General features: G+C 38.2%; 1 non-coding gene across 1 annotated transcript; it reads right to left on the bottom strand.

Moving 5' to 3' along the window:
• Window positions 1-1,226: 1,226 nt before the first annotated feature.
• Window positions 1,227-1,354, bottom strand: LOC128773999 (small nucleolar RNA SNORA70). Its single transcript, XR_008418479.1, has one exon. It is a non-coding gene; the product is annotated as a small nucleolar RNA SNORA70 (small nucleolar RNA).
• Between the last annotated feature and the right edge of the window lie 13,033 nt (window positions 1,355-14,387).

Below are 14,387 nucleotides of genomic sequence, written 5' to 3'. Positions count from 1 at the left end.
TGTACAGCTTTCAACATGTCAAATATAACTTAATAAAGTGGTTTAAGAAAGAAATGAAAATTGTAAACAATAATATATATGTATAAATCTAATCCAGTGATATTTAGCAATGATAATACATCTGTACCATGTGAAGTTTATGAGAAAATCAATTAGTGGAATTTAGCATATTAACAAGAAAAAGCTAGAAAATTATATGATCATTTCAATAGATGCAGAAAAGGCATTTAATAAAACTGTGCTCCCACTTGACTTTAAAAATAACTCACAGCAAACTTGGAAGAAAAGGCAACTTTTTTTAGTCTGAATAAATAGTAACTACCAAAAAAATTGTTTTTTATTTGAATTGTTACTTTTTAAATTTTTCCTGAGGTCAAGAATAAGACAACGATATCTGCTAGCAACACTTCTATTTAACACTGTCCTGGAGGTCCTAGACAGTTAAATCAAGCAAGGAAAACATATAAAAGGCATAAGGAGTCGAAATGAAGAAATAAAAAACTATCATTGACATGAGGCATGATTGTTTACATAGGAAATCCAAAAGAATCTAAAACAATGAATTAATAAGTGTATTTAACAATGTTGATATAAAGCCAAAGTTTAAAAACCAATTTAATTTATATAGATCAGGATAAGTAAAAAAAATTGTTTAATATACAGTACCACTTAAAAACAATCAAATACCTAAGAATAAATTTAACAAAAGATATGTAAGATCTTTACACTGAAAACTAGAAAATATTGTTGACAGAAAATTAAAGGAAACCTATGTAAATGTATAAATATACTATATTCATAGGTTAGAGTCTCAATATTGTTAACACTTTTTTTGACAGGAAGTAGGATTTATTGGTGGCATGAACAGGGAGGGGGGCAGTGCCGAGGTTCTCATGAGTGTAGAGCCCACCATTTGTCCAAGGGGCCACAATTAGGGATGTATATGACCCCAAAGCCATCTTGGATGAGACACTTTTCAGCCACCATGTCTTCAAATTCATCTATATTAAACTTAGTAAAGCCCCACTTCTTGGAAAGTGGATCTTCTGGCAGCCAGGGAACTTGAACTTGGCCCTGTGTAGGGCCTCAATCACATGCTTCTTGTTCTGTAGCTTGGTACAGAAGGACATGATGATTTGGCTAATGTGGACCCTGGCACACCTCATACCTGTCTGGAGCCTAAATTGGTGATAGCGTGAGGTCAGACATCAATGTCTACTGGAAAGGGCTGTCTCCAAGGTCTCTTAGGGCAACCCATACAATCAATAGGCTGCATACACTACCAAGGAGGCTACTGTTTGCAGCCATTGCACACTGGGCCCCCATGAGAAACACTGTTAATATGTCAATTCATCCTTGATTTATAGAGTCAATGAAATCCCAATAAAAACTACAGCCGATTTGGGGCACCTGGGTGGCTCAGTCAGTTAGGTGACCGACTCTTGGTTTTGGCTCAGGGCATGATCTCATAGTTTGTGGGCTCGAGCCCCATGTTGGACTCTGTGCTGACAGTGCAGAGCCTGCTTGGGATTTTTTCTCTCCCTCTCTCTCTCTGCCTCTCCCCCTCCCCTGCTCACACTCGTGCTCTCTCCCTCTCAAAATAAATAAATAAACTAAAACATTTTTTAAATAACTGCAGCAGGTTTGTTATGAAAACTGACAAGCTGATATTTAAATTTATATGGAAATGCAAAAGTCCAAAGCAACCTTAAAGAACAAAGCTGGAGGAACTTACACAATCAGATATCAAGACCCACTATTCAGCTATAATGAGATAGTATGGTATTGGGGACAGCAAATAGATATGAAACAAAATTAAATATATAGATAAATATATGAAACAAAATTAAAAGTATGGGGAGGGGCACCTGGGTGGCTCAGTTGGTTGAGTATCTGACTTCAGCTCAGGTCATGATCTTACTGTTTGTGAGTTTAAGCCCCACATCGTGCTCTCCACTCTCAGCATGGAGACTGCTTTGGCTCCCCTGTCTCCCTCTCTGTCTGCCCCTCCCCTACTTGCTCTCTCTCTCTCAAAAATAAACATTAAAAACTAAATTATAAAAAAATAAAAAGTATGGGAACAAACCATAATTATATAATCACCTGATTTTTATATCCTTAGGATATATCCAACTGAGATTGGTCAGAATCAAAATCTACTTGAATTCTGTCTTCTGTGATTAAGTTATCAACCTGATAAAATTAGGAACATTTGTTTTTATATGCATTCAACTTAAGATTTGCTTTTCTTAAATATCTTTTGACTCTACCTTTGGATATGTTAGATATTTACATGGTTCAAAAGTCAAAATTATATTAAAAGAGTACAAATTAAACAATACACTCCTTCATAACCATAAGGTCAAAGAAGAAATCACAGGGGCGCCTGGGTGGCTCAGTTGGTTAAGCGTCTGACTTCAGCTGGGGTCATGATCTCATGGTTCATGGGTTCGAACCCTGCATTGGGCTCTGTGCTGTCAGCTCAGAGCCTGAAGCCTGCTTCGGATTCTGTGTCTCCCTTTCTCTCTGCCCCTCCCCTACTCATTCTCTCTCTCTCTCTCTCTCTCTCTCTCTCTCTGACTCTCTCTCTCTCTCTCAAAAATAAACTTAAAAAAATTAATTTAAAAAGAAGAAATTACAAAGAAAATTGCAAAATACTTTGAGATGAATGAAAATAAACACAACATAGCAAACTTATAAAGTACACCTAAAACAGTGTTTAGATGAAAATTTATAGCTGTGAAGACCTATATTAAAAGAAGATCTCAAACCAATAACCTCATCTTCCAACTTAAGAAACAAGAAGAGAAGGAGCAAACTAAACCTAAAGCAAGCAGAAGGAAGGAAACAATACAGATTAGAGCAGAAATGAATAAAATAGCAAGTTGAAAATAGTGATCAATGACACTAAAGGTTGGTTCTCTGAACAGGTCAACCGAACTGACAAATTTTTAACTATACTGACCAACCAAAAAGAGAGAAGACTGAACTTACTAAAATCATAAATGAAAGAAGGAACATTACTATCAACCTTATAGAAATAAAAAAAAGGATACATAAATAAAAAGAATACTATGAACAATTAGATGCCAAAAACTTAGATAACTTAGATGAAAGGGATAAATTCCTAGAAAGGTACAAATTACTGAAACTCAAGAAGAAATACAAAAATCCAAATACACCTTTAAAAAAAAGAGGTTCAGTTAGTAATTTCAAAACTATCCCCAAACAAAAGCCCAGGTCTAGATAGCTTCATTGAGTTTCATAATCTCTTCCAGACAACAGGAGAAGAGGGAAGTCTTCTCAACTCATTCTATGAGGCCTTTATTACTCTGATATCAAAAGCAGACATAGCCCTTTCATGAAGATGGTACCGAAAGTGAAGAAGGAGGCCCCTGCCCCTCCCAAAGCTGAAGCCAATACTCTGGTTTCTCTTCAGAGCATATAAATCTTTCGCCTTTTACCAAAGCTGAAGCCAAGGCAAAGGTTTAGAAGGCCAAGAAAGTGGTGCTGAAAGGTGTCCACAGTCACAAAAAATATATATCCACATGTCACTTACCTTCCGATGACCCAAGACACTGTGTCTCTGAAGGCAGCCCAGATATCCTTGAAAGAACACCCCCAGGAGAGACCAGCTTGACCACTATGCCATCATCAAGTTCCTCCTGACTACTGAGTCAGCCATAAAGAAAATGGAAGGCAACAACACACGTTCATGGTGGATGTCAAGACCAACAAGTACCAGGCTGTGAAGCTGTGAAGCTCTATGGCATTGATGTGGCCAAGGTCAACACCTTGATCAGGATCTTTGGAGAAAAGAAGGCATATGTTTGACTGTCTCTTGACTATGATCCTTTGTCTGTTGCCAACAAAACTGGATCATCTAAACTGAGTCCAGTTGGCTAAATCTGAATTTTTTCATGATAAAAAAAGACACAGACATCACAATAAAAAAGACGACAGACCAATATCTATTATGAATATAGGCACAAAAATCCTCATCAAAGTACCAAATCCAGCAGTATATAAAAAGGATTATACACCTCACTAAATGGGATTTACCTCAAGAATGCAAGGTTGGTTCAACATACAAAGATCAATCAATGTAATATGCCATATCAATAAAACAAAGTGAAAAACCACATGATAATCTTGATAGACACAGAAAAAGCATTTGACAAAATCTAACACCCCATTGACAATAAACTAGGAATAAAAGGAATCTTTCTCAACCTGATAAAGGATATCTACAAAAACTGCACATTGTACTCAAAGATGAAAGACTGGATGTTTCTCCTAAAGATCAGGAACAGGACAAAGCTGCCCATTCTTTCCACCTCTATTCAGTGTTATACTGGAGGTTCTAGAAGGGGCAATTAACCAATAAAAGAAATAAAAAGCATTCATATTAGAAAGGAAGAAGCAAAACCATATTTTCTATCTCTGTCTATACATAGAAGATATTATCTTTTATATATATAATAGTAAGTAATCTGCTAAAACTAACTATTAGAACTAATAAATGAGTTCAGCAAGGTTTTAGGAGACAAGATCAATATACAAATATCAACAGTATTTTTATTCACTAGCGATAAAAAATAAGAAAATGAAATTAAGAGAACAATTTCATTTACAATAGCAACAAAAAAATAAAATCCTTAGGAATAAAACTAACCAAGGAGGTACAGGACTAGTTCACTGAAAGCTTTAAGGAAATAACTGTGAAAGATATTAAAGACCTAAATAAATGAGATTGTCTTGGGATTGGAAGACTTAATATTTTAATATGGCAGTACTCCCCAAAATTATCTTCAGAGTCCATGAAATCCTTACCCAAATCCAAGCTGCCATTTTTACAAAAATTAATAAGCAGACACTATAGCTCAAATGGAAATACAAGGGGTCTGGAAAAGTCAAAGCAATCTGAAAAGGAAAAAAACAGTTGGAAGACTCACACTTCCTAACCAAAACTCACTATAAAGCAAGAGTAATCAAAACAGTGTGGTACAGGGGCACTTTAGTGGCTCAGTCCATTAAGCCTCTGACTCTTGATTTTCCCTCTGGTCATGATCTCACGGTTCCATGAGTTTGAGTGCTGTGGCAGGCTCTGCACTGACAGTGCAGGCCCTCCTTGGGATTCTCTCTCTTCCTCTCTCTTTTCCTCTCCCCCATTCATGCTCACATGCTACCTCTCTCTCTCTCTCTCTCTCTCTCAAAAATAAATAGATTAGTATTTTTTAAATTTTTTTAATTAAAAAATTTTTTAAGTTTATTATTTTTTTTAAATATAATTTATGGTCAAATTGGCTAACCTACAGTGTGTACAGTGTGCTCTTGGTTTTTGGGGTACATTCCCGTGTTTCATTGCTTACATACAACACCCAGGGCTCATCCTAACAAGTGCCCTCCTCAATGCCCATCACCCATTTTCCCCTATCTCCCATCCCCCATCAACCCTCAGCTTGTTCTCTGTATTTAAGAGCCTCTTACGGTTTGCTTCCCTCCCTCTCTGTTTGGAGCTATTTTTTCCCCTTCACTTCCCCCATGGTCTTCTGTTAAATTTCTCAAGTTCCACATGAGTGAAAACATGGTATCTGCCTTTCTCTGACTGACTTACTTCACTTAGCATAATACCCTCCAGTTCCATCCACTTTGATATTTTTTAAAAAGACAGTGTGGTATAGACATAAGGATAGAAATAAAAGATTAATGGAATAGAATTGAGAGCCTAGAAATAAATACATTCACGGTCAATTGATTTTCAACAAGAGTGACAAGACAGTCAAATTGGGAAAGGATAGTCTTCTCAAAAAACGGTGCTGGGACAACTGCATACCCACATCCAAAACAATGAATTTGAATTGAACCCCCGCCTCATACCATATAGAACAATAATCTCAAAATGGATCATATACCTAAATGTAAGGGGTAAAAGTATAAAAGCCTTACAAGAAAACTTACGAGTAAATTTTTTGACATTGGGTTAGGTAATGCATTCTTAAATATGACACCAAAAGTACAAGCAACCAAATAAAAATCAACAAATTAGACATTGTCAAAATGAAAAACTTTTGTGCCTCAAAGGATACTATCAAGACAGTGAAAAGACAACCTTATGGAACCTTTCCTTAAGAGGAGAAAATATTTGCAAACCATGTACCTGATTAGAGACTTTTATCCAGAATACATAAAGAAGTCTTATAAGTCAAGAGTGAAAAGACAAATAACCCAATTAAAAACTTGGCAAAGCATCTGAATAGGCTTTTCTCCAAAGAGGATCTAGCATTGACCAAAAACACCTAAGAAGATGCTCAACCTCAACAACCACATGGGAAATGCAAATCAAAACCACGGTGCATTACCACTTCATATGCACTAGAACGGTTACAGTCAAAAAGACAGAAAATGACAAATGTTGGTGAGAATTTGGAGACACTGGGACCCTTATGCATTGCTAGTTTGGCAGTTCTTCAACAGTAGTACCATATGACTCAGCAATTCCAGGTATATACTAGATATATACTCAAGAGAGATGAAAAAGTTGTACATAAAAGTTTGTAAGTTCATTGTTCATAATAGCCCCAAATTGGAAGCAACTCAAATGGCCACGAAACTAATGAATGGATAAACAAAATGTGGTATATCCATACAGTGGAATATTATTGAACTATTAAAAGGCATGAAGTACTGACATATGCTACAACCCGGATGAACCTTGACTATACTCAGTGAAAGAAGCCAGACACAAAAGACTTGCATTTATAGGAAGTATCCAGGATAGGCAAATTCATAGACACGGAAAGTATATCAGTTGTTGCCAGGGGCTGGGGAAGGTAAGTCAAGAGGGTAAGTGTTAATAGGTATGGGGTTTCTTCTGGGGTTGATGAAAATATTCTGGGTTAGATGGTGGTTATTATGAAAAACTTTGTGAATGTACTAAAAACCACTGAATTGTACACTTTAAAAGGGTGAACTTTATGTATTGAATTATATCTCAGTAAGGCTATTTAAGAATACCATGCTAAGAGATACTCAGAGAATTCTTACCCTCATCCATGTTTCCTTTACCCTATTTCTACCCACCCTTTCTATATAATCATTTTTCTTAGTTTCCAGTTTATCCTTATGTGTCTTTTTGTAAAAACAAGTATATATTCTCATTCCCTTTTCTTTCTTACACAAAAGGTAGCATATTATATAAACTCTCTTGTACCTTGCATTTTTCACTTAATAATATAGCCAGGAAATCACTGTACATCAGCTTGTAGGGATCTCCCCTACTCTTTCTACAGATGCATGGTAGTGCATCGACTGGTCCCTTGTGAATGGTCAGTGAGGTTGTTTCCAATATATTGCTACTACAAATAACGCTGCAATAAATAACCTCATACCTATGTTGTTTTGCATTTGTGGAGGGATATCTTCAGGCTAAATTCCTAGAAGTGAGACTTCTGTGTCAAGGGATAAAAATCTTGCTAAACCTTTCTCCACAGGAGTCATTTGATAATGATTCCATACTCCCACAAGCAATGTTTGAGAGCAGCTGTTTCTACAGAGTGCTGCTCACAGAATATGATGCCAAGCTTGCCAAAACTCCTCCGTCCTCACTCTCAACTAATGATGTTGCTTCCTACGTAACTGAGAAAACCAGAGCAATAAGAACTTCCAGAGACTCCCACTGCCACGGCCTTTGCTGTCTCTCTGCCTCCTTGCCTTTTATTGTAGATGAGTCTTGCTTGCCCGTGTCTAACGCCACTTCTGCATCAGGTCCCTCCACTCTCATCTGCTGAAGCACATGACCCTGACAATTTTACAACCTCTCTCCTATATCATCGATGTTTTACTCTGTACTGGATCATTCCCCTCAGCATACAAATATGCTCTTATTTCTCCCATGAGAGACAAAGACTTCTTTTAGGGCAAAGACACTTGAACAACATAGAGATGGGAAGGGGGAGGCAAAAAGTATACCTTCTGCTCTTAATGAAGAAATGGAAACATTCTCTGTTAATGATTTTGAAGTACATTCACCTGATAATAATGCTTTCACCAGTGGCTCTCAAATTTTAGTGCGCAGCAGAATCACACTGAAGGACTTGTTAAAGCACAGATTTCTGACTCTGTACGTCTTGGGGGGGGTGCTAATACTGGCATTTCTAACATATCTCCCAAGTGATACTGATCTTGCTGTTCAAAACCTCACTTTCAAAACCACTGCTTTACTTCCTCTTTTTCCATTTGACACGTCATGTCTTCATTCAACACGATCTGCATTAATTGTGCCTTTGTCAATAAACTTCAAATGGGGAAATACCTTTTTTTCCAATTATGAAATACATTACCTTAAGAAAACCACACTTTATCTCAGTCCCCACCACCTACCAACCACTGCTTGATTTCTTTGTTCCTCTCTGAAACAAAACCTCTCCAAAGAGTTGCCTATATCTGCTATCTCTAATTCCTCTACTTAATCTTTCTTAAACTCATTTGAAGCAGGCTTTCACTCCATCCATTCCACCACACTGCCCTCATCAAATTCTACAATGACCTCGGAATTGACAAGCCTTCAAGCGTAAGCTCTCATCTTGACCTATTCGCAGCATTTGGCCGTGGATCACATCTTCCTCTTTTCCCTCCCTTGACTTCCAAAACACCATACACTCTGGGTTTCCCTCTTACCTCACTTGATACTCCCTGTCTGCTGATTCTCCTCTTTTTCCCCACATCAACTGTGATATGTACCAAGACTTAGTCCTTGGTCCTTTTCTTTATCTTATTCATTCTCTCCTGTGGCTTTAGATACCATCTACAGGCTGACAATTCCCAAATGGTTAACTTGCAGCCCTGAATTCCTGACTGCTATTATCGAATGACCTAGTCAACATCTCCACTTGAATATATAATAATCACCTCAAATTCAACATGGCTAATTCCTGATCATCCCCCTCAAACCTGCTCCTCCTGCAGCCTTCCCCAGATCAGTACTGACAGCAACTCCATCCTTTCAGTTCTTCCTGGATTACTCTTTCTCTTACACCTCACATCCAATCTGTCAGGAAATCCTATCAACACTTCCTGCAAAATATCCCCAGAATCAGACCTTCTTAACACCACTTCTCACCTGCTTCCACTGTGGTTTGAGCTACCTGAATGGCTCCAACAGGCTCACCACTGGCATCCCTGCTTCCCCTCTTGCCATTCTACAGTCTATTCTCAACACAACAGCCTAAGTGATGTTACTAAAACACAAGCCATGTCCCATCTCTCCTCTGCTCAAAGCCCCACACCAGTTCCCATCTCATACAGAGAACCCAAGTCCTCATCATGGCCAACAAGACCCCATCTATCTTCTGGCCCTGACCACCACTCTCACCTCCTCACCTCATACCCCTCGCCTTGCTCTCTGAATGAGCTACACAGGCCTTTTTGCTGTTCCACTAACATGCCAGGCACATTCCTGTCTTGTGGCCTTTGCTGTAGCTGTCCCTCTGTTGGAATCCACTTCCATTAGATACCAGGTCAGTTAAGTCCTTCAAATCTTTCCTCAAATTGTCCCTGCTTAATGAATTCTATCCTGACTGTTCAGTAGCACAACCTGTGCCTCCTGTCAGTGCCACCCTGAACCCCTCCTCTTCTGCTCTACTTTTTTCTATGGTATTTATTACATTCTAACATACCACATATTTTACTTATTATGCCTATTATTTCTTCTCTTTTTAACACATGCTATGTTCCAAGGAGAAATGGAAAGAATGCTCTTCCCTCCATAGGACTCTGGCCTAGTCTATGGGGCCAATCAGAGGAACAGACACTCTACTCACCGGTCCATCACTAAGATTCTGCCCCCAGTGGCCAGACACACACCTAACCAGGCCCCAGGCCTGATGTAATGAACCAATGAAAATGGCTGTCTAGATATGTCTAAATCTTAGTTTTCACTCAGATAAAAACTGCTACATATAAAATGAGGTGACTGGGGGTGCTTAGGTGGCTCAGTTGGTTAAGCATCCAACCCTTGATAATGGCTCAGGTCGTGATCTTGCAGTCATGGGACTGAGCCCTGCATCAGGATCCATGCTGAGAGTGGAGCCTGCTTGGGATTCTTTCTCTTCCTCTCTCTCTCTCCACCCCTCCCCTGCTCACACACTCTTTCTCTCTCAAAATTAAATAAATAAATAAATAAATAAATAAATAAAGTGGTTGGATTAGACAATTTTTCGTCTTTTCTAATTCTAAATGTTATTACATTTAAACTTAGCTTAGACAGTTAAAGTCCATTTTCCAATGAACTAGTCATTTTTAATGCTTATTCCAAGTATGACCCTCTATTTTAAAAAATTGTAAGTCAAATTGTCTAAAAGCTGTTCTGTAACCAATTTTATCATGAATATGCATCCCATGTCTGTCTATACAGAGTGAAGGGCTTAACATTCTGACTGATCAATCATTCAGTTCATTAGGTGATTTTTTCCACCCTTCAGTGAATCAACTGGTCATTGACTAAACTGTCAAAATAAACCTGTTGTAGAAGAATGTTTTGGAATGTCATTTCTCTAACTGCAGCAAGACACTTTAGCCTATATAACAGTGAAGATGAACAAGGATTTTCAGGCTATATTTACCTTTTCATTGTCTAACACATTACTCAGGAAGACACACAGATGTGTCAGCCAAACCTCTTCTCCCAACCATGGGGTTCAACTAAGACAAAGTAGACAGAATATCTGGGAGTCCTGTTGGCTTTTCCTGGGTGATGCTAGTCTATAAGACCTAATTTTTAAAACTTTTATTTTGAAATAATTATAGATTCACAGGAAGTTGCAAGGATAGAACAGAGGATTCCCACATATCCATCACCTAGTTTTCCCCAGTGGGTACATCTCATATGGCTACAGTGCAATATCAAAACCAGGAAATTAACATTGGTACAATGTGTGTGCATAGTTCTTTCATTTTTTCACATGTGTTGGTTCACTGTTACCATCACTGCAATCCAGATACAGAACTATTCCATCACCTCAAAGATCTCCCTAGTGCTACTCCTTTATAGTTATACACACCCACTCCTCTCTATGTAACCTGTGTTTAACTCTTAAAAGACTAAACTGCCTCAGACGGGATTTCCCTATTGTGACACATATATACCTAAAAATTCCAAGAGCAGATCTCCATCATTTTCATGACCAAGAAATCCCTGACAACTCATCAAAGCTGTTTTGAGTCTGGACTCACAGCTATTTATTTGCTTTATTACCATAAAAAGAAAAAAAACCCGACATATATCAGAGCCTTTCTAAGAATATTTAACATTCAAATATATTTTAGTTAACTTGTCCTGGTTGAAGCATAGATTTTACAAAATCCCCTTAGTAAGCGATTGTTTAAAATGCCTGCTCCAAGGACCTAGTTGCATGCTCAATAAGACAATGCAATCTGGATCCAAGGCTCTGAGGAATAACAGTTGATCACTTTCTCTCTCCAGTGTGAGAGAAGTCATACGACGCGAAAAAAGAGAAAGAGATATGGGTCATAAATGTTTAAAATACAAACCCTCTCACTACAATGGAAACATTCCCTCTGTGCTACTTGTCCCAATCTTCACCAGTTTGCTTTTCCTACCCTACCATCCTTCCCCTTTTCCAAACTGCTCAACCTCAGATTTTTCTCCCCTACCCACAATAATCCACCTTCAAAAGACACTGAAGTCATTTATGTCTGTAGAAATTCTATTAGCTGTCTCAAAATTTTCAAAGACATGAATACATGACATATTTTGTAATAAAAACAGTACTCAACTATACAGTTATGTAATCTTTTTCACTCTACACATGAACATTTTCCCATGTCATTAAACATTTCATTATTCTTAAAGGTTCAATAAAGAGAATTCTGACAAAAGAGCAGATTGAGCTGATGTAGATCCATACCTTATGCTAAAAATATCTAGGAATATTGGATAAAATATAATACCCAAACAAATTTTAGTACATAGACTAGCTTGAAAGCAAAGTAAATTTCCAGGGGTTATAAGGGGAAAGAAGAAATCAGAGCCATAGCTAAGGTGACTGTCTTGGGTTTAGCATGGAAAGTCTTGCATCCAAGAAAACCCCTCAGTTCTGGACAATCAGAACAGTGGTTATCCTTGCTCGAAGCAATAAGTAAAGGGAAACTGATATGCAATGGACTTGTTATGGACTCTAGGTGCTGGATATAGCACTCTTAACTGTTTTACTAGTCCCAATTGTTTGTTAATTCTCTTGTATTTTCTATGTAAATGATGACACTGTATGCAAATGACAGATTTCCTCATCTAGTCTTTAAAAGATATGTTTCCTTTTTTATTAAAGAAAATGTTTTAATATTTATTTATTTATTTATTTTGAAAGAGAGAGACGCAGGGAAGGGACAGAGAGAGAGAGAGAGAGAGAGGAGAGACAGAATCCCAAGCAGGCTCCACACTCAGCCTGAAGCCTGACGCAGGGGGTTCCATCTGATGACCAGGAGATCATGACCTGAGCTGAAATGAAGAGCCGAATGGCTTAACTGACTGAGCCACCTAAGCTCCCCTAAAAGAGATTTGTTTCTATTAAATGATTTCTTTGGCTAGATCCTCTAGTATTATATTAAATAGCAGCTTTATGGGGTGGGGGGCAGGCTGGCTCAGTTCCTGGAGCGTGTGGTACGACTCTTGATCTTGGGGTCATGGGTTTAAGCCCCATGTAGGGGGTAGAGTTTACTTAAACAAAACAAAAACAAAACAAAATAGTGGCTGTGACACCAGGCTTCGTTGCCCTGTTCCTGACCTTAAAGGGAACACCTCTAAGTTGTCTTCATCAATACTTACTGTTTATTGTATTTACTTTTAAAAGGTTAAGGGAGTTTCCTTCTATTTCTAGTTTTCTAAGGTTTCTTTAAATCATAAATGGGTGTTGATATTTGTCAATTGCTTTCTTCTGTACCTTTTCAGAAAATCATGTAATTTTTCTCCTTCAGTTCATTAATGTAATTATATTCTTATGCATTTGAGGATTGGAACATCCTTGTACTCCTGGAACAAATACACCATTGGTTTTCATACGCGCGCGCGCTCACACACACACACACACACACACACACACAACTTGTAGGATTTTTGTATCTATGTCCTTAAGTTAAATTGGTCTCTTGTATTCTCTAATATATTCTTGCACTATCTTCTTCTGGTCATGGTATCCATAGCATACTAGCTTCATAAAAGTGATGGGCAGCTTTTTCTGTTATTCTACTTTATGGATCAATTTGTGTACGATTGGGATTATGTGTTCTTGAAATTTCAGTAATATTCATCTTTAAAATATTCATCTTTAAAAATTGTTGACTCCCCATTGTTGACTCTGGGAACAATGAGGGGAAACTAAAGAGTGCAAACCCTTACCCTAATCATTCTGCCATCTGTAGGCCCTGGCCATTGCCTACATTTCCCTTCAGGTACTGACCTTGCCATAAAGCTTTTAAAGATAGATTTTTAGTTGCTAAGTTTGACACTGAGTTCCATTAACTTCTCTATCACTTTTTGGGCATTGGTAGGGGTGAAGGTTGGGGAGGGATCCATATATGACAACTCAATTTGCCATATATGACAACTATTCCTGAAGGCTGGTTTCATGGGCATACAACTTGTGCAGTCATACACAGGCCCAGCTCTTAAAAAGGCCCTGTGCTCGGTTAATGTTCTGCTGTCACCATTTTGAAATTATTTATTATTATTATATATTATTATTATTATTATTATTATTAATCTCTACACCCAATGTGGGGCTTGAACTCATGAACCCGAGATCAAGAGTTGGTGCTTTTCTGAGGCACGTGGGTGGCTCAGTTGGTTAAGCGTCTGACTCTTGACTTTGGCTCAGGTCACGATCTCACAGTTTGTGGGTTCAAGCCCCGCACTGGGCTCTCTGCTGTGAGTGCAGACAGAGCCTGCCTCAGATTCTCTGCCTCCCTCTCTCTCTGCCCCTTCCTCACTCACACTCTCTCTCTCCGTCTCTCAAAAATAAACATTTTAAAAAATTAAAAAATAATAATTGCAAAAAAAAAAGCTGGTGCTCTTCAGACTGAGCCAGCCAGGCATCCCACCTTCTTGAAATTCTTAAGAACTGTAAACATGAAGCCCTGTATTTTCATTTTGTACTAGGCCCCACACATTTTAGAGCTAGTCTTGCTATTCCTAAACAATTTTCCATTAAGTCCTAAATATTTTCCAAGTAAGTTTCACCTCCCTCTGCTCTTTCTACCCTGAAGTTATAACCCATGTACAGCTACATTTTTTTGGCAAGCCCTCTGGCTGAAATCTGAGGCAGGCAGGAGCTAACCCACATATTACAGCGTAGTGTGAGGCTTTAAATTCA

Source organism: Panthera pardus, unplaced genomic scaffold (assembly GCF_024362965.1).
Source record: "Panthera pardus isolate Hobbes unplaced genomic scaffold, ASM2436296v1 HiC_scaffold_27, whole genome shotgun sequence".
Classification (NCBI taxonomy): domain Eukaryota; kingdom Metazoa; phylum Chordata; class Mammalia; order Carnivora; family Felidae; genus Panthera; species Panthera pardus.
Note: the sequence above shows the minus strand (reverse complement) of the source record. Positions and strands in the feature narration are given on the sequence as shown.